The sequence below is a fragment of the Chelonoidis abingdonii genome, chromosome 5 (genome assembly GCF_003597395.2).
Source record: "Chelonoidis abingdonii isolate Lonesome George chromosome 5, CheloAbing_2.0, whole genome shotgun sequence".
Lineage (NCBI taxonomy): Eukaryota > Metazoa > Chordata > Testudines > Testudinidae > Chelonoidis > Chelonoidis abingdonii.
This window is the reverse complement of record NC_133773.1, coordinates 29,873,376-29,892,041: the sequence shown is the minus strand read 5'-3', so window position 1 is coordinate 29,892,041 and position 18,666 is coordinate 29,873,376.

Sequence of the window (18,666 nt, the reverse complement as noted above, 5' to 3'; positions counted from 1 at the left end):
CTCTCTCCTGCCGCTTTGATTTAGGAACGTTGCTGAACAGATCCATGACTTGAGTTCTCCACAGCATACTCAGTTTGAGGAATATTTCTAGGTCTGGGGACACTTTCTCCATTTGTGAGGTGTCAGCCAGCACATCCTCTATCCTTTGAGAGGCAGTTGCCAGTTAAGTGTTTCTTGTTCTAGCAAATCATCCAGTTTTTGATAGTTGGCTTTCTTTTCCATTCTGACCTAGTTCCTCTTAGTTTGTTGAGGTAAAATTTCCTTGTGTTGAGATGGTTTGAAAATATCTCCTCCCAATCTGGATAGAGTCAGTTAGAAAATGTGAAGGAAAAGGCAGAATTTTACAGAAAATGTCAACAAAAATGAAGTTTTAAGTTTTTGTGGAAAAAATTTAGTAAACAAACCAAAAAGGTTTTGGATTTTCAAAGAAAAGTCAATATGTTCCATGGAAAAAATGTTTAGTCAAAATAGTTTTGATAGAAAGCTTTTCAACTAGTTCTGTAAATGGGTCTGGGTGGTATAAGGCATAGTTCCCATTTCACTGCACTAGTTGTAGTCAGAGTGCAATGCACAAATGTTCACTACTAATTTTGCCTCAGAGTTAAATGCTCAGAACTGTCTTCCCTGGTAAGGGAAACTAATCATTTTCTGCGTTAGTCCCCTTCCTTCTTGATATGACTGAGAAGCATAAAAACCAAGGTTCCATAAGCTAAAATGAAAAGTGTAGTTCTACAGTATTTATTATCAGTAAGTGCAGCCGAAGAAGCTCCCACCAATGTGAATATCATTATAGAGCTTCAGGGAGGTAACATTAAATGAAACCTTCTTTTAAGTCTTATACCCTCCTTATCTGATCACTTTTTAAAATAATTCATAAAATTGAAATGCAAATACATTTCTTTGTTTGAGATTCTACTTCCAACACCTGTTAAATTGATGCATACTTTTTTAGCCTTTTAAAAGCAAAATAAAATTATTGCTTATAAATTACTGAAATCCTCCAATGAATGAAAACATATCTACTGAGAACTCTTTCAGAAATAATGCTAGGATTGAATAAAATATAGTATATGGAATGCATTAAAAGTCAAGAATAAGGTATTAACAGTATGTTCCCTTAACCTCAGTGTTATCATAACTGGAACACTTGCTGCCCTTCAAAATCCTGGCTACTCCAAGCCTTGGTTGTTAACTTTGGTAAAGTAGTGTGGTGTTACTGAAGATTGGAAAAAGAGCTTCAGGTCAGGGGTCGAAACAGTAAGGGAGTTTGCTCTTTAAGAGGCTATCTGTGGATCTGCAAAGCCAAAGTGTAATTGGGTTTTGTGATGTGATTTTATCACGTAATTGTATATGATCATAGGTAGTTTCAATGACAAGCTTGGAAGATTTTTCTAGCCTGTTTGTGATAGCAGTTTTGGGTCCTCTGTGCAGTATGTGATGGACATTTCAGTTACTTCAAAAATAGTCATCAGAAGCGATACAGCTGGTACCTGATTCACTTTATAATTTTAGCAAACTGATTCTAATGTAGCTTGTTGTTCTTCTGTATGTGGGATCAGCGTTATAAATTAATACACTCCATTTTCAGTTATACAGTTACAACAAGCATGTTCTAATCTCCCATTTGCTTCTGAGTGGCAGTGCTTGTATTGCATCAGAGAAGACTTCACATCTTCATTAAGATTGTAAAGGTAACATCACTGTAATTGATCTGTCTGGATATTCTTTTTTGTAAATCTTTGAGTTTATCAAGTTTCTGTTTCTTGATTATTCAAACCAATGCAAAACAAACATTTCCTATTGTTTTAGTTGTTTAGGGTTTCCTTGATTAAGCTGTCACTGCTGTCAGTTATGTTCTTATAAGCCTGGTTGGATCTATTTCATGTTAAGAAAAAGCTTAGATAATTCCAGGAAAGCTTAATGTTTATCCAATGTGAAAATAATTACTCAAAAGTGTTATTCTTAATCCAGATAATTAGAGTGAGGAAGGAAAGATCAGTGTCATTGTGAATTATGCCCTGGCAATTGACTCTTGGTCCTTGTAAGTTTCAGGTGAAGATGTGAATGGATAAAGGTTAGATTAAATATAATCCAAAGTAGCTACAACCTTAATCTGTTATGATACAAGGATGATCACTTAAAAAGAGCTGGATTGTGGGATTGTTTCTGGTTGGATAAGATACCGGTCGACTGGGACTAGTCTTAAAACATGCTTAGCACTGTGTCACTGCAGCTATAAGCACTTGTGCACGGCTGCAGACTGCCACAGCTCAGAGACAGCCTACTGGGCTCGTGCTACACAGTGTAATATTATATTGTATGTTAGATTAATATGCTTTAACATATGGAAAATGGACAGTGACTGTTATATGGTATGGCTTGTCTTGTGGCAACTGCAGCATATTTAACAGTACAGAAGAGTTACAAAGACATAACACATTATTTTATATTATTGGATTTTTTTAAAAAATAGTATATTTACATTTCCCTTTTGTTTATGCTACTGTTTTTGTGTAGTTACCTTTCAATAATTGTATAATTTTTATAGTAAATATTTGCAATTGTAGTTATCACTGAAGTTATGCCACTTTCATAAAACACTCATAAATAACCAAGAGCAAGCAAGTCTGAATATTAGTCAAAACCATTAGTCAGAATGCAGAACAGCTGATCTCGGGTACCTGATATTGCAGTCTTTCCCTATTCATAGAAATGGAAATAGTGATATCTCAAATAGCACTGTGTGGTAACTCTTGGTAAACATAGACTTTTTAATGGCAATGGCTATAGATCAGAAATTTAAAACAAAACAAAACAGTTGGAGGGGGAAGAGGGGAGGGAGAATTCCAGGTCTTTTCTTGAAAAACAGGAAATGATTGGTCGCAGCTACTGATAATTTCATTGATTAATTTCATTAATTTTATAGGCATTCTTTTAGACCAAATTTAAAATAAAATAATTTTTTTTCTAGTATATTTTATTTGTCTTTACTGATTCTGTTCTGGAATATTTCTTGTATCCTTACAAGAAATCTTAAACACATGGCTAGAGCCATGAAATAGTTAAAGTAATTAATGCAATGCAAAAACTAATAATGGGAAAGTACTTTAATACACACTTGAGCTAGAATCTTCTCTGTGAATAATTAAAATTCTTTAAAGTTCATTTCAGTATTTTTAATAAAGTATATTTCAATAAGACTAATTCCAGTTTTTAAACCTTTTTATGCTTAAATTGGTACTTTTTTAAAGCCATGATTAGAACCACATTATCCTAAGTCCAAAGCAGTTTTAGGTAGTGTTGACACTTGTTGTCATGTGTTATATAAATTCTTGTAAGAAGCATTAAAATAACAAATATGTTCCTATTGGAACTTGTAATCTTTGAGGGCTTTCATACAGATTTTTTGCGATTATTTATAATACTCTCCAGTACATATTGTTGCATATATACTGTATTTTACTTCAGACTGTCTGCCTTTTTAAAGAAAATATTCTTGGTCATGTATAAGGATAAGAAGAGTATCCAGACTTGTAGTAGTAAAGATCAAAAAAAACAAGAGTTGGGAAGGGTGTCAAGGCATAACACAACCTTTAATTCATGTGAGTTACGAAGAAACTATCCTTTTTGATGGGTTATTTTATAACTGCTATTGCATAGTTTCTTTGTACCTTCTTCCAAAGTTGCTTATATTGGATGCTCAACTAGATGGGTCACTGGCCTGATCTGATATGGCAAGTCCTATGTTCCTAGGTTACAAGGAAAATGGAAATGAGAGAAAAATTTCCCTCAGAAAGAACAGACTTTACAGTAGAAGTAGAGTAAGGGTATGTCTACACTACGAGATTATTCCGATTTTACAGAAACCGGTTTTTTAAAACAGATTGTATAAAGTCCGGTGCATGCGGCCACACTAAGCACATTAATTCAGCGGTGTGCGTCCATGTATCGAGACTAGCATCGATTTCCAGAGCATTGCACTGTGGATAGTTATCCTGTAGCTATCCCATAGTTCCTGCAGTCCCCCCCGCCCACTGGAATTCTGGGTTGAGATCCCAGTGCATGATGGTGCAAAAACTGTGTCGTGGGTGATTCTGGGTAAATGTCGTCATTCAATCCTTCCTCCATGAAAGCAACAGCAGACAATCATTTCGCGCCCTTTTTCCCCTGAATTGCCCTGGCAGACGCCATAGCATGGCAACCATGGAGCCTGTTTTGCCTTTTGTCACTGTCACCATATGTCTACTGGATGCTGCTGACAGAGGTGGTACTGCAGTGCTACACAGCAGCATTCATTTGCCTTTGCAAGGTAGCAGGCAGAGACCAGTTACCACCTATTGTAAATTGTAAATTGGCGATGAGATGGTGGTTATCAGTCATTTTGCACCATTTGCATTTGGAAAATTGCATAACGGTTATCAATCTTTTGACCATCTGCTGCTGTCATGGTGCTCCTGCTGGCCTGCTGAGGTCGGCCAGGGGTCCATGGACAAAAATGGGAATGACTCCCGGGTCATTCCTTCTTTTAAAAAATCGAGTCAGTCCTGCCTAAGAATATGGGCAAGTGTACTTAGAGAACATAGAGCAGAAAAAAAAAAAAAAAAAGCTGCTTCCGTGTCAGAGCCCCAGAGATCCGCAGAAATGAGAGCGCATGCCATTCTAGGGGGTGCCTGTGCAACAACCCCATCCATTGGCTTCCCTCCTCCCCCAACCTCCTGGGCTACCATGCAGTGTCCCCATTTGTGTGGAATGAAGTAAAGCAATTGCAGGCATAAGAAAATGACTTTTAGTGAGTAAAATGAGAGAGAGGCAGAATCCAAACTGCTTGATATCAAGCAGGACTTAAAGGGTGCCCGGGGGGAGAGGAGAGCGGCTCCGGCTGCCTTAATAGCAGGGAGTACAGAATCTTTTCCTTTAGACATGAAAGAGGGGTGGGGAGCTGATGCGAGTCAGCCTCCAGCTCTATGATGAGGAACGGTTACCAAGCCTTGTACATCCTGCCGGGAATGACAGGACGTCATTCCCATATTTTACCCAGGCGCCCCCGGCCGCCTCACTGAGGCCAACCAGGAGCACTCAGTGGGATGATGAGGACAGTTTCCGCCATTTTGTACCGTCTGCCCGCAGAAAAGGAAGAGGAGGGGATGTTGCTGTTCCCAGCGCCAGCAGCACCGCGTCTACCAGCAGCATGCAGTAGACAACGGTGACATTGAAAAAGGCAAGAAACTATTTTTTTCCCTGTTCTTTCCAGGGGAAGGGGAAGGTAAATTGACGAGATATACTTGGACCACCCCGGGCAATGTTTTTGACTCAGGCACTGGGAGCTCAGCCAAGAAAGCAAATGCTTTTCGGAGACTGCGGGGATTGTGGGATAGCTGGAGTCCTCAGTCCCCCCTCCTCCCTCCATGAGCATCCATTTGATTCTTTGCTTTCCATTTAGGCTTGTCACGCAGCATGTGCTGATCCCTGCTGTGGCCTCTGTCTATCATAGCCTGGAGATTTTTTCAATTTATGCTTTGTCATTTGGTCTTCGTAACGGAGTCTCTGATAGAGCAGATTGGTCTCCCCATACAGCTTATGAGATCCCATCTCTCCATACGGCCCATGCTGGACTCTTTTTGGATTTGGGACTGCATCGCCCCCCACGATGATCAGAAGCTCCACGCTGGGCAAACAGCGAACAGAAATCAAAAAGTTTGCGCTTTTCTGTCAACCTGGCTAGTGCATCTGAGTTCAGTTGCTTTCCCAGAGCGGTCACAATGTGCACTGTGGGATACCGCCCGGAAGCCAATACCATCGAATTGCGGCACCTACCCTAATCGACATGGCAATAACTGGATTTCACGTACTCCCTCGTCGGGGAAGGAGTAGCAGAAATTGTTTAGGAGCCTTCTATATCAATATAAAGGGCTTCGTTGTGTGGACGGGTGCAGGGTTAAATCGGTTTAATGCTGCTAAATTCAGTTTAAACGCGCAGTGTAGACCAAGCCTAAGAGAATTATTCATTAAAGGAATTTGTCTACAAAACTTTTTTTTGATGGAAAATGCGGATTCATCTAAATCAACACTTAGCAGGAAATGGCTTAGATGAATTTCCATTTTCAAAAAAAGAGTGTGGAAAAAAATTTCAACATTTTTAAATACCCCATTTTGGCATTTTCAAAATAAATGAAAATTCCAATTTTTTTGTTTTTGTTGTGAACTTTAAGTTGATACATAGTACAAAAAAGTCAAAAATCAAAACACTTCAAGTTACCATCTTAAAAATAAAGTTAGATTTTTCGTTTGTTAAAATATGAGATTTCAGATTTTCATCCCCATTGACGGTGATGAACTGGGCGCAGTGGCATACACCTGTAATCCTAGCTACTTGGGAGGCTGAGGCTGGAGGATGGCTCAGGGGTTCTGGGCTGTGGTGTGCTATGCCAATTGGGTGTCCGATCCCACTGACAGCCTGGCTAGCAGATGGCTGAAGGACTGGCTAGAGCAACACGAATGACGTTTTGTGATTGGTGCTCTCTCTGTATGGATTGATGGACCGATTGATCAAGGTGATCACGGTGATTTATGGTGATGACTATAAAATATGAAAAGTAACTAGTTATATATGAAGAGAATAAACAATACAAAGTGCATAGGAACCTTACATCCTGTAACAAAGAACTAAGAAGAAATGTGAAGAACAAAAGGCCCAAGAGATTAATAAAAATAAATAATCCTTAAGTACAGCAGAGCTAGGAGGTCTAGGGAGATTTCAGAAAAGCTAAAGTATTTCTTTGCATTGTTCCTACATCTCTCTACCAGTCTCTCTTTCTAGGTTCTTATACTGCCACAGATGGTGCTGAGGGAAATATAGACCACAGAGCTGCCCTTTACATCATAGCTAGTGAAGATGAGAGTTTATTAGAGATAGAAATATTAAAAAAGAGGTGACGGAACAACAAACATTAAATTACAATGAATCACATGTACTGGAAAACATTAATCAAGGCATAATGAAGAAGCTGAAGCGTATTGAGGTTCTAACAAATATATATCATTTATAATTAAAAACAGCTTCTCTGCTGGATGGCAGCCAGCACTGTATCTGTCTTTTTGAAAGGGGTTGGTCCAGGAATCTTAGGGAATGGGAAGATTCTGTTTTGTTCCCTGATGAACCGGGTTGAGTGTAGCTCTAGATTGACCAGAGCCATTTTATATTCAGTCTCTCTAGGACCTGGAATCCACACATTAAAAGAAACAGCCTTTGATGATTTTTTTAAATTTTTTGAGATCAGCAGGATGGCAAGCTGAAATTGTGATCTGCAGATTCCACAGGTCACATGGTGCAGAAGAGGGGAGTCAACAATGAGGTGATCCTGGTGATGACTTGTCTTACCCTAACTGCTTGCTGAACATGCATTCACCAGCTGTGCTCACGTTTCACATGAATTTTAACTGTAAAAATACTATGTTCATTTGATATGTGAAATCCTATTGCATGTGAACAAAAGAATAATTTAATATCTATGGACAGATAGAAAAGAAGCAGGTACCTAAGGACGACCATGAAAACTGGACAGATTAGTCACAGCTTAAGCTATACTGTAGCTCAGACATGTACTTTCTGTTTTAGGTAGAAGAACTTTTAGGGGAGTTTAAGGATATTTAGCGTTCAAAGCCCTTTTATCAGACAATTTTGTGGAAGACAATATTTTAAACAAGATAATAATCCAGAAGGATTCTTGAACAAGTACTTAAAATTAAATTTATGTAATTACCATTCATATTTTTCAAAATAATAGATTAAAGACAAAAATACCTTTATTCTCCTCCAGTAGATAATTATTGATTTTGTGTTTTTTTGGTGGCAGTGTTAATGGGTGGATATGGCTGGATGGCATTACATTATATGTAGGTGCACCCAATCATTTTCTGAAGTCAAGTTTCATCTTTTAATGTGGGAGCCTTGGTCCAAATGGATGAAAACTAATGAAGGGAAATTTCAGAATGGATTCACACTGCAAAATTCTAATCCAGATCCAGATTTCTAACACCCCAAAAAAGCCCAGATTGTGTTCAGACCTGGACTTTTGGTTTAAATCAGTAGAAATATGGGGGAAATTGCAAAATTCATTTCTTGTTCTGTTTCGGACTTTGCATATCTCCTTCTTGCTCTTCCTCTTTTGTGCAAAGGTTGGTGGTATTTGGATCTGAGAGCTTGAAATATACCAATTCAGATGATTATCTGCAGTTTATCTAAACTTAGTCCTTTGTTCTGGAAATTAGTCCAGAAAACAGACAATATTGCGTGGTGTTTCATGGTTGCTGCACTCAGTTGGGTAGGAATTACTTTCTTTCTCATGGTATTTTTGTATATCTACTTCTTGTCTTTCTATGTGTATAAAATTGTAATAAAAAAAAGTTAGCTAAACTGGTAGACTTCACAAAAGATTAAATTTTGGAGTCCGGTACAACAGCCCCTACTCATGCAACCTTAATTTGATACTGGATTCTGGTGAAACGAATAGGGCTATTCACATGATGCAAAATCAGATTCTAAATTTGGTTTGAGTTTTGGGGAAAAATCTCAAGTTGATTTTTACTTTATCAGACTGATTTGTTCAGACATAATGAAACATATAGGAGTCTGATTCCAGGGAAAACAAGAAATTTTTTGTCTGATCTGGGATGCCGAATAGCACTGCTATATCCATCTAGGCATTTATATTGTGCTCATCATGAATGTCTGTGTCACCTGAATCTGTATTACCATATAATTCCACTGGTTGTGACTAAGGAACTGGCAATAATTTACACTTCTGTGTGTTATGATAACAGTTTTGAGAGTTCTGTAAAGGTCATGGTTCAAGAAGTGTAGCACTTGCAAAACAGTGATCATAATACATAGTAGTTTAAATCATTGCCAGTTCCTTAATCAAAGCCAGTAAACTGGTTGAGAATATCTTTCCATTTCTAAATGTGATTAAAAAAATAATCTAGGGCTCTCTCACTGAAGAAGAAAATAATCAGCCATTTTCTTTAGGGCCTACACAAAAGCAGAATGTTGTTCTTTCCTGTCTTTGTATCAGTATTTAACCAATTATATTTAATCTCTACAATTTCTGATGTTAATGCACAAACAAGGCAGGAGAGTATTAAATGAATGAAACAAAATCAAGTTAGCTTCTGTTCTGTTAAACACACAGAGGGGAAAATAATCGTTTGCAGCATATGTAAGTTTAAAATTAAGTGAATCATTGTTTTCAAGCTTAAAAGAATAATTATAAATAGAATGAAACAAATAACTGCAGTTTGTATCAAAATAGGTGATCGTGTCCTTTAAACTGCAAGTTATTCCTTTCACAGAGAAACTGAAAGCCCCACATGTACAGTGATATTGTACAATGTATTGAATCTGTAAATTAAAGAATACAAAATTATAAAATTCCGTTTTTGCCAGCGAGAGTCCAAATTGACAAGCATGATGTGAGTGGGGTTTTAGATTAAGCTAATAATTTTCTAAAATATTGTATGTGAAATGCTTGAACTAATAAATTCCATGTTCTTCGCAATGCCTCTGTCAGGTCAGTGATTGATGTATTATTTTAGACTTGCAAAATCAAATAAGAAATTGGCTTTGGCAGTTGGGACACCTGCTTCCAAATATGCACCCTACTGAGTAGTATTTCTGGACCTATCCTACTCCCTTGTCATGCCCATAAGCCACAAAGGAAAAACTCTTTTCCAAATTCCACAGGTCTTACATATGCCAATAATAATCTAGGATTTAATACAGAGAAAGTCTAACGAAAATCTTTTTTCTCCCCTGATTTTTGCATGTTCTTCAGATGTAAGGTTTTCAAATAAATCCTGATACAAATATGTATGCTCAATCTGGTATTTCAAATGTACCTACCCTGATGATCTCTAAATTCTGCTGACTTTAATAGGAGCTGAGAACCTTTCCTGAGAGCAAAAGTTGTTGTATGAAAAATCTTATTTCCTGTTTAGTCTCAAATGAAAAATAACCCGAGATCTCATCACTTGGTATTTGGGCCTTTCTGCTTTCTCTCTGCATCAGAATGAGAAAGTGCAGAAGCACTCAACCATAAAATAAATGTTAAAACTTTAATGTAAACTTTTTTTTTTAATTTAAGAGGTTCAGATTAGGTTTAGTTTTGACCATAGTTTCAAGTAGTTTTTTATTTTAAACAGTTTGCCAGCATATCTATAATAGTAATTTGAGCCTGTAACACCCTTATGAGTAATTCTTTTTTTTTATTTTAGCATGAGTATGAGTTTTGGCTCATAGGCTGTAAATTTACATCAAAGCCTAGTACCTGACGACTTGTGAGGGACAGCCCAGATTTTGACAAATTGTCTGACTTCAAATGAAGTTTACAGGAGAGAGGGTGTGACGGGTTCTGTCACCTGATGTGCTGAAACTACCTCTGAGCCTGTTTTCCCTGCCAGTTTGGGATTCCAGAACCCTGTCTTGTTGAGCCAGACATGCTGCTCCGCTGCAACACAGACCCAGGTCTGAACCACGCCCCTCAAAGCTGCAGGCTTTAACCAAAACTGCTCAGCAGGTCACCTCTCTCCAGCATCCAGACACCCAGTTTCCAATGGGATCCAAACCCCAAATAAATCTGTTTTACTCTGTATAAAGCTTATACAGGGTAAACTCATAAATTGTTCGACCTCTGGAACACTGATAGAGATGCACAGCTGTTTGCTCCCCCAGGTATTAATCACTTACTTTGGGTTAGTTAATAAACAAGAATGATTTTATTAAGAATAAAAAGTAGAATTTAAGTGGTTCCAAGTAATAACAGACAGAACAAAGTAAGTTACCAAGCAAAACAAAACAAAACACGCAAGTCTAAACCTAATCCATTTAAGAAACCAAATACAGGTAAATCTCACCCTCAGAGATGTTCTATTCCACCCTCTCTTTTGGTCCCCACCTCACCTTCTAAAAGGAAAAACACCAGTCATAAGATGGATTCCAGTATCAGGTGACATGGTCACATGTCCTGTGAGAACCCAAGCCTCCATTTTTTCCAGCCTGACTCACATGAACACAGGAAGGCTTACAAGTAAACAGAGCTATTTACAACCAATTGTCCTGGTTAATGGGAGCCATCAAGATTCTAAACCACCATTAATGCCCCACACTTTGCATAGTTACAATAGGACTTCAGAGTAATACTTCATATTTCTAGCTTCAGATACAATTCATACAATGAATGATACATTCATACAAATAGGATAATATAAATATAATCAGTAGATTATAAGCTTTGTAATGATACCTTACAAGAGACCTTTTGCATAAAGCATATTCCAGTTACATTATATTCACACTCATAAGCATATTTCCATAAACATAGGGAGTATAATGCCACAGAGGGTACAACTGATAAGCCCCCTAACTGCCTAACTCCAGATTCCTGAAAACTGCCTGTATGCATATTCAATGGTTGCTCTGGGATTATGAACATAGATTAAATGGGTTCTATTGTTGTTGACTAATGTTTTTCATTTTTAGGGAAGAGAAAATGATCAGAAAAAATAAGGGGAGATGTCAGCTGACAGAATAGCCCAAGGCTGCCTTTAGCCAGAGTAGATTATATAGGTGGCCTAACTTGGCAAAAATGGGATGAATGTGCTGATTTGACCAGGTCCTCTTATTTTTTCATGTCACACTATCTCATTCTCTCCCTCTCTCCTTTTTTCCCCCTTGCTTCCTTTGCTAATGTATAAACCACTTGCACATTAATTGCCATAACGGAATTACTCTGATAGGAGAATCCAGTGTTTGGTTAAGTTATGGAAGATGCAGAGGATTTATGCATTCCTCTCGCTTATGTACATTGGAAGTGATGACAGAATAGTCCCTAAACTTGCTTGAGAAGCTGACACATCACACCCAATTATGTAGTATCCATGGTCTCTTGCTCGTTTCTTCCCTAAAACATAAGCTTTCACTCTCACACTCTTTTGTTTTATTTAAAGAAATTCCTTATTTAAAAGAGAAGAAAAAATGGCAAGGCAAAAGGAGTTGGTCTATCTGCTTAAAAGAAAAATCATTATAAAACAAGCCCTAAGGGAGTTCCAATATATCAGGTTATGTATAGTTCAAACCAGCTTTTTTAAAACAACATATAAGGCTTGCCCAAATAGACTAGAGGTAACAAAGGATTCAGATGCAGTCCCTTGCTCCAGAATTAACAGAAACTGGGACCACTGTAGGAGGAGCAAGCTTAGTGCTCAGAAGCAGAGATCACTGCTCAACTCCGACTCCATCCTTCCTTTATCGTCTGGTCAGTGCTCTGGGTGGTACTCAGGAGTCAAAGGGAGCAGTAGCCAGACTTCCTCTTCCAAGATGATGGAGAGAGAGTCCACAGGAGAAACTAGGAGATCTCAAAGAGCCACTTAAATACAAAGCAAGTGAACATGAAGTAATATTAAAAATATTCCATCACAGTTGCACTACTCTTATGTATTCTGTACGGGTGAAATCCTAGCCCTATTGAAATCAATGGGAGTTTTCTCAATGACTTCACTGAAACCTGGATTTTATCTTACAACTTTAAAATAAATGGTTTCTTACGAGGAACACTAAAGTATGATTCTACTCTTAAAAGTTACTGATACAGTTTCTTACTCAACAGATTATGTCCTTAGGTGTAGTCAGTCATACATGCAGACTGTAGTGACTAAAGTGAGGGCTTGTTTACACTTAATACTGCTGCGACACATCTATTCTGAGGGAGGTACTCTCCTGTTGGCAAAAGTAATCACCTCCTGGAGAGGCGGCAGCTAGCTTTACAGAAGAATTCTTTCATGGACCTAATGCTGTCTACTTGGGGACTTAGGGCTTAACTATGCCACTCAGAAGTGTGGATTTTTCACACCTCTGAGCAATGTAATTGTGCTGACCTAATTTTCTATTGTAGACCTGGCCTAAGTGAGGGTTTTTTTTCTCTTGTTACCACTGCAGATCCAAATGAGGTAAGCTGCAGCCAGCTATATTCTTTCCTCCTTATATATCATTAATGGAATGATTTGCTATGTTTATTTGTGCAAACCAATAAGAATGCATAGGTGTGTCCCAAGGACCTCTTGATGCCAACTAGCAGAGGGCACAGGAATGCAAAATAATAGGGACTCCCATGGGGATTTACACATTAGTTTGCCAAAGTGTGTCACATAAGTTCTCTACTGAAAGCCTGTGTCCCACTAGTTGTCATAACTTTTGTGAAATGTATGTGTGGATAACATGTAAGGAGATATATGTCTATATATTGGAAATTATGTTTGTAAAGCCTTGAAGTTAATAGCAGGCCACCCAGAGGTAACATGCCTTCAGATGGATTCCACTAGACAGGAGATGGGAGACACTTACTTCCCTGTCTGACAGGGGTGGCTCTAGACATTTCGCTGCCCCAAGCACAGTGGCATGCTGCAGGGGTTGCTTTGCCGGTCACCGGTCCTGTAGCTCCGGTGGACCTCCTGCAGGTTTGCTGCCGAAGGCTGCCTGCTTGCCGCCCTCCTGGTGACCGGCAGAGCACCCCCCACGGCTTGCCGCCCCAAGCACATGCTTGGCGTGCTGGGGCCTGGAGCCGCCCGTCCTATCTGACCACTGTGTATTGTGTGTCTTACAGTGGGAGTCTGTTTGCATACTGAGCAATGCCCAGTGCTGCTGATCACTGGAACTCCAGGCTTAGCCCCAGGCCCAGATTCTTACTGTTCTCCAGTTCCACTGCTCTTCAGTGTCCCTACTGTCCTCTAGACCCCCAACTCCCACCTTGTAAATCTCTCATTGACTTGCAAAGGGTTGAAACAAAGCTAGTGAGGAACTGTGCTCCAACAATCCTCCTATGGCTTGTCAGAGACAAGCTCCTTTTTGATGCACTGTAAGTGTGGAGCCCAAACAAACAGCCATTAAGGCAGACCAATCCCTCAGAGGCAGTTACCCTGATCTCCCTCCTGTAAAATACACCAAGGGACAAGAGACAAGAAGGCCCCAAATTCCCTACTACTCTTCCCTCATGTAAGGGATGAGCATTTCAGTGAGAGGCAGCACTTTTTGCATAGACATTGAAGCCTTCCCTTTGCCCTCCAATGCACAATAAGAGTCTAATCACTCTCCAGGACTGCAGTGATTAATCCTCAATTGGACACCTGCCTTATGGTGGTAACAAAAACTATGATAGTGTACTACCTCCTACTGAGCCAGGCCTCCTGTGTGTGCCAAAGTGAAAACTCCACATTTCTAGCTGCCAGTCTGCTGTTGGAAAAAAGTCCTTTCTAGCTCCTTAAAAGATTGCTGGCCAAAATGAGAAATGTAGCAGCAATTAAGAAAAAGGAAGAAACAAACCCAAGAGAAGGGTAGGTGGGGAAAAAAACAAATCCAGGTGTAAATGGTGGACTGTGCCCTAGAGGAGCAATATAAACTGCCCCCCTCCACACCCATACACTGATTGGCCATTTAGGTGGGAATTAAGGCAAGCTGAGGTCTGTCCAGCCCCTGCCACTTCATAAGGCATTTGAGGAGGGGAAAAAAGGAGCCACTCTTCCCCACACAAGCCTTTATTCCAAGAGTATCTTTTGCCTGCTGACCTAGAGGGATCCTCCCAGACATGACGTTCTCATTTTCTGCTTCACTCAGTATGTGCGTGGGGTTTTTTTGGGAGGGCAGGGCAGGTACTGTAATGTATTTTCACTAGCATTTGGTACAAGAGCAAGTAATCTCTTATTTTTGGATTATTTTCACCACACATTACAGTATCTGGACATTGTTAATATTAGGAACTCTAAATGGCTACCAGGAAGAAGTGAAAGCCAAAATAATCTGAAAGGTTTTAGAGATGCAAATAGATGCAAATACAGTACACCGATGTGGTCCTCTTTCAAAAATTTCACAGCTGTTTTAAAGTGCAGAAGAAAGAAAGCTAGCATAAGAGAAACAAATGCTTTATTGCATTACACTGTAAAGTTTATTAAAATACAGCAAATTAAGAGTGTCATTTTCAAATGACTCCTGTCCTACATATAAGTGTAATGTACTAGGAAAGAACATGTACAGTTCAGCAAAATTTCTTCATTTCAGCACTAACGTACCATGTTAATACTCCATTAGTACCATATATTAACCTACAATATTTCAGAATAGTCACTGTTATGACTAAGCAGGTTGGCATTTAAGTTATTTATTGTAAATATCAGCAGTACACTGATATTTATATACTATATTTATAAGGAGGTCACGTCAGAGTTCTTGCATCTTCCTCTGAAGCATTTTGTGTGGGTTTCTGTCAGGTGGCCCACTGATCTGATTCAGTAGGGTAAATCTTACATTCTTATTAATCTAGATACTGGCTGCCATAAAATTCTGTTGTAACTATGAGTCATTTATGTGACTTAAGACTAAGATATTCAGTTACACTAGCTCAAAAAATGTATAATGGATATCAATCGTCATGCTTTTACGGTATAAATTGATCAATTTCTGGGGTCAGAAAGGAATTTTCCCTATATGGGATAGTGTTACACATTTATTCCACTCTGGATTTCTAGACTTTCCTTTGAAACCTGTCATTTGCTGTTGCTCGAGACCAAATACTGGACAAGATCAAATATTGGTCTGTTCTGTTGTTTTATTTTTTTATTTTCTTAACATCAAGGAAAAATGGTATTGATCCATGGGGATTACTAATCTTTCAGTGAGGCAAGGAAAGGTACCTTGAATAGAAAGGATTTTGAGAGAGTGAGGAAAATAAGGGAACTTTTTTCTTGAAAAACAAAACAAAACAACCCCCAACCACAGTGATCATAAATATTAAAATATTTGGAAAAAGTTAGTTACATAGGTTAATGCTGCCCCAACTGAACTGCCACTTGTATAACTATCACTTAAGGAGGGTACAATCGATTCTCTGATGCATTGCCCATAACAGTTTATTTACTCCTCTGCAGAACTCTGTGACTTCTGCTGTTTTTAATGAAATATGAAGTGGCCAGTGCATTTGCTCTTATATAAGTATGTTCCATGAACAAAATAAAAATGTTTACACTTAAAGTTGATAAACCAGGTGGCCTATTTAGATTTAAAGGAGATATTCTTGGGAAATTTTCAACTGTGGATGAAAAAAAAAAAAGGCATGTACCTATTTGCATTTCCATTAACAAATCAGAGATGTTAAAATCTAACTGCCCTTTTTTCCTGCCCTGACTTGAGTTAACTCACTCAAATTCAGGTTTATAGTTAGTATTGTAAAAGCAAAGTAATTCAAGTAAGTGCAATATAGGACAGGTGATGTATATTGTGAATGTTAAAAGTTAGGGCAATCATAGTTTTGCTGGAATAAATGGCAAATTGGTGCCATATTATTAATCATATTATAATAACATAACCAACACGAACAATTAACTATTTCTTGCTGCTGCTAGGGGGTCAATGCAGTTGATCTTCTTACCTAAGGTCACCCTTCTATACAATTAGGAAATCAACACACTCCTAGCTTCCCTGGGCAATTGGAAATACTAACTTAGCCAACTGATCTATCCAGGCCTGGCCAGATGATATGGACCACCAGTCATAATGCATAATTGATGCTAGTAAAAAGGTGACATACCTCAGGTCCTAACCTCTCCTGTTGTATTTCACTGTGTTGAAACATCTGTAATCTCCATCTCCCAACCATGTGATAGTAGACAATAATTTCCTCCCAGTTATTTGCAAATTATTTTACAAATTTCCATGAAAGCGCTATCCTGCCACTATATGCAGCTAGTGACTGCTTGACTGACAATCCATCAGACAATCTGTAGCCAATCCTCCACCTAGGAGTGAATGTTCATATTGAAAGTGTTGTATCAAATATCTGAAAGATGAGAGACATCAGTGCAGAACAAACACAGACACTAAGAAATGTGTCAAGGGTCTCCCTATGGTCCACGGTAGATTTTGTATCCGTTTATATTGACGTGATCCTCTGTGAGGGATGATGAACAATATGGTGGTTAGATTGGTCCAGTCTCTCTTCATCTTTACTAACAGCCCCCATCTCAACATGATGACTCAGTCTTTGTCAGGTAAATGAATAACGATCATGTCAAGTGGAACAGTGTTGCTTCAGCATAGACGTGAGGTTGTCCTTCCTCACACACCATATCCCACTTGATGTGAATATTACAGCCCAAGCAAAGTGGAGTTTCATGACATTGGATGTGTGTCCAGTGGATTATTCTATGCTTGAGTACCCAAACTTGTTTAGAGAATTCCATGGTTGATCACGTCTAGTTCTAGATTAGCATAAATTATTAATAATCTTTCCAAAACTATATTGTATACATCATTTAACATGCTTGTTGTTTTTCTTTGCAGATGGTATTTCCCTTTCTAGTAATTATTGTGTTAATATTTTTTCAATTTTATAACTTTGTTTTATATTTTTATTCATATTTTCCAATTATTTTATGTAATTTCATAGATTTGGCTTTTGTTAATGTGAAAAAACCACTGGGCCAAATCTTCAACAGCTGCATATTGGTGTCGTTCCATTGAAGCCAATGTAGTAATGCCATGTTATACCTGCTGAAGGTCTGGTCCTTTATTTTTTTAAATCTGAACAAGGAATTGAACATTTTAACTATTCAGTTGTGTTTCCCATAAAATCATACCTATTTCTTTAGTGGGATTTGTTTTATTATATTAAAAATTTTAATGCTATTTCTATTACTGTGTTATGTACAGTACAAGCTGTTTTTGCTTTCAGCAGCCTTTCATATTCATTTTTCTCTTTACATAAAAGTCACAGTCAGATTATCAACTAGTGTAAATGGGCCTATTTACACCATCTCAATGGCTCAGATTCTTTTGATTGTGTGTCCTCTTCCACTTTTTCCTGACAGCCAAGAAGCATTGCTCAGTTGTTCTCATACGGAAGAAACGCAGATGACAGATTATCCTCTAGATACGGCTCTGTTCAGAAACACCTATATGATTTATTTTGCTTTGCCGCTTCTCCCCTGCCCTGCCCCCAAATGAACGCTCATCTTTCACTCATTGGAGACAACAGTGAGTGTTTCCTTTCGCTGACTCTAGAGTGATACCAAGGCACCTCTATAGCTTATTGTTGCCATGGACACAGAAAAGACTTCCATATCTGTCCCATCTACGTTAAGGGCTAGATCGTGCCTAGGTCTAACATAGTCATGCAAGAATAAGAGTAAGTAAGGCTCATGCGTGGCTGCATTACATCTGCTGCATACCCAATACTCCCCTTATCCTGCAAGGATATAAGGAAAGATTGGAGAGGAGGGGTAGAACAATATCTCAACCCAGCTCTATAATCTTCCCAATGGATCTGACAATGCAAGGTGAGTATGTGGTGCCCTATAGCAGGCCGCAGCATATTACTCTCCCACCACCGTTGCAATAGGGAAGCATGAGAGAAACTGTGCCTCAGAGGGGTATATTTAAGGCACAATTCTAATGAAGTTTATGCCCCATTCCTTGTTTAGGATTATACTTAAGAGCACAGTACAGCTCTAAGGAAGATCAGAATCCATGACTACTTGACTGTTTCCATGCTTACAAAGAAAGAAAATATTTATAATTACTTCAAATCATTTTGGTGGAATAGTAAGAAGATGTCTCCGTTTTGCAGGTAA